Here is a 2,737-nt window from a genome sequence, read left to right on the forward strand (position 1 = left end):
GTGTCCACTGGTCTGTATGCAGCCCTATGGGGCCCCATGCTGATGAGCTATATATAATTAGCTGTCTATAGGACGAGCCCCTGGAAAAAGTCATTCACCACAGCGCTGTGATATAATGGACCAAATGTTGTAAGATCCTGTCTTGATGCGCTCGCCCAGCCCATTCTATATCTGTAAAAAAAAAAGAAAGAAAGAAAGTAGCAGACTTTGGTGTATTTTTTCTTTGTTTGACAGTTTTCAGTCTCCTTAAGTTAAATTAGATGCTTTAAAATACAGGGCCTGAACATCCATCCATTCTCTATACACCGCTTTATCCTCACTAGGGTCACGGGGGTGCTGGAGCCTATCCCAGCTGAAGGCAGGGGACACCCTGGACAGGTCGCCAGTCTGTCTCAGAGCTACATATACAGACAAACAATCACACTCACACTCACACCTACAGGCAATTTAGAGTAACCAATTAACCTCAGCATATTTTTGGACTGTGGGAGGAAGCCGAAGTGTCCGGAGAAAACCCACACATGCACAGGGAGAACATGCAAACTCCATGCAGAATGATCCAGGGCCCACACTTTCAATACAACTTTTCCAATATAATATAAATCTAATGTAATGTAGGGGCTGCACAGTGGAGTAGTGCTTAGCACTTTCGCTTTGCAACAAGAAGATCCCTGGTTTGAGTCCCAGCCTGAGCCAGAGGAGTAATCAATCAAACTTTATTTGTACAGCACTTTTCATGCAGTTAAAGCAACACAAAGTACTTTACAATATTGAACTCTCGTCACTGATCATAGGGTGACATGGCATGGCACTGAGGATGGTGGAAAACGCCTCCATTGGGGTCCATCCATCATCTATACACTGCTTAATCCTGATTAGGGTCGCTGGGGGGCTGGACTCTATCCCAGCTGACTCGGGCGAAGGCAGGGAACACCCTGGACAGGTCACCAGTCTGTCACAAAGCTACATATACAGACAAACATTCACACCTACGGGCGATTTAGAGTAACCAATTAACCTCAGCAAATTTTTGGACTGTGGCAGGAAGCCAGAGTACCTGTAAATGTACAGGACGAACATGCAAACTCCATGCAGAAAGACCCCAGGTCAGGACGTGAACCAGGGATTCTATTGGGGTCGACATGTTTTATTCTATTTTAGTGTCACATCCTATGATGTAGACATTCAGCTCTGATCTCCTGAGTCTTGTTTTATGAGACAACTCCAGTGAAATTATTCCAATCAAATTCCTGGTGTAGAGTTTGCAGTGGAAATATTGGTCTAGCAGAAGATGGTTTCGATCCATCGACCTCTGGGTTATGGGCCCAGCACGCTTCCACTGCGCCACTCTGCTCCTCTGGACTCTGGATGGGACTCCAATCAGAGAGATCAGATCATGTTTGAAGTAGTTGTTCTATCACTGATACAAACATTCAGTTAGAGAAAGAGTGAAAATGAAGTGAAACTGTTTGTCTGCAGCCTCCAAATCACTAAATCCTCTCTGTTCTGTAAAGAGGGCAGATTTGTAGATTTCTGCTGTTTAGCAAAGAAATGAGCTTCAAGTTCAGCAGTCAAACTGTTCCTTTCTCTGTCTGAATGTGATCAACTTTTGCTGTATGATTGAACAGATTGTGGGTGTATATGCTCTCACATGTAAATGACTTGTTACTTCTGCAGTTTTATTTTTAGTATCTTCACCTTAAAGGTCAAACTCATGCGCTGTGAGCAGGGTTCGAACCTGCGCGGGGAAACCCCATTGGATTTCAAGTCCAACGCCTTAACCACTCGGCCATCACAGCTTGATATTTGGTTGTCTGTCTCTCTGTGTGGCCCTGTGATGGACTGGTTACCTGTCCAGGTGAAGTCTGCCTTCACCCTAAGCTGAGATAGGCTGAATCCCAAACCGCCTCCTACACACTATCCCTACACACTACCCCTCCGTTTGCGCGTTCCCACAGAGGGTCCTCCATATTAAGGGCCGTCCCAAACCGCGTAGTGCGTAGGGGGAGTGGACTGTTCAGCCCTTAAAGGAGAACTTCGTTTTTTTTCAACCTGGGGTCTGTTTTCATATGTAATTTCATACATGTGAGTGATGGAGAAATGAATTTTCGACATAGCTCCAGTATTTAGCCAGGCAGGCAGCTTAGCAGCTCAGCTAGCGAAAAGTATGGGGCAGCTGGCCCCCCCGCATCAAAGGCCCACCCCAGGATTTGAACCAGGGATCTTCTTGCTGCAAGGCAAAAGTGCTAAACACTACTCCACTGTGCAGCCCAGGCCTGAATATATTTGTTGAATTTATCTGCTTATTGCTCATTTTTTGGGGGGAGCTTGAAGTCAAATTTGTGCCATTTGGAAGCAAATTTGATATACATAAAACACTGCAGAAAATAGCTAGACTGGCAATGTTTTCTTAAAAAGCTGTCATTTGTGTATATTTCACCTTTGTTTTTACAGTTTTTCAGTCTGCCAGAGTTCCTTTAGGTCCTTTGAACGCAGGTCCTGGACATATTTGTTGATTTCATCTGCTTTTCATTAGATTTTCAATAGATAAAGGTCATATTTGCTAGCCTAGCCACGCTAGACCCATGCTCTGAAGACACAAGGGTCTAGGAACGCTCGACAGGGAGGGAGGCGGGGTAAAAGGTTGTCTATCAAATCACTCTGCAGCAACTGGGTAGGTATACAACCAATCAGCGCAACGAATAGGCTGACATAGTTCCTAGAGCGCCAGAAATCA

At 45.0% G+C, this 2,737-nt stretch overlaps 1 non-coding gene across 1 annotated transcript; it reads right to left on the minus strand.

The window, feature by feature from the left end:
• Positions 1 to 1,717: 1,717 nt before the first annotated feature.
• Positions 1,718 to 1,799, minus strand: trnas-uga (transfer RNA serine (anticodon UGA)). The gene has a single exon. It is a non-coding gene; the product is annotated as a tRNA-Ser (tRNA).
• Between the last annotated feature and the right edge of the window lie 938 nt (positions 1,800 to 2,737).

This window comes from Acanthochromis polyacanthus, chromosome 6 (assembly GCF_021347895.1).
Source record: "Acanthochromis polyacanthus isolate Apoly-LR-REF ecotype Palm Island chromosome 6, KAUST_Apoly_ChrSc, whole genome shotgun sequence".
NCBI lineage: Eukaryota > Metazoa > Chordata > Actinopteri > Pomacentridae > Acanthochromis > Acanthochromis polyacanthus.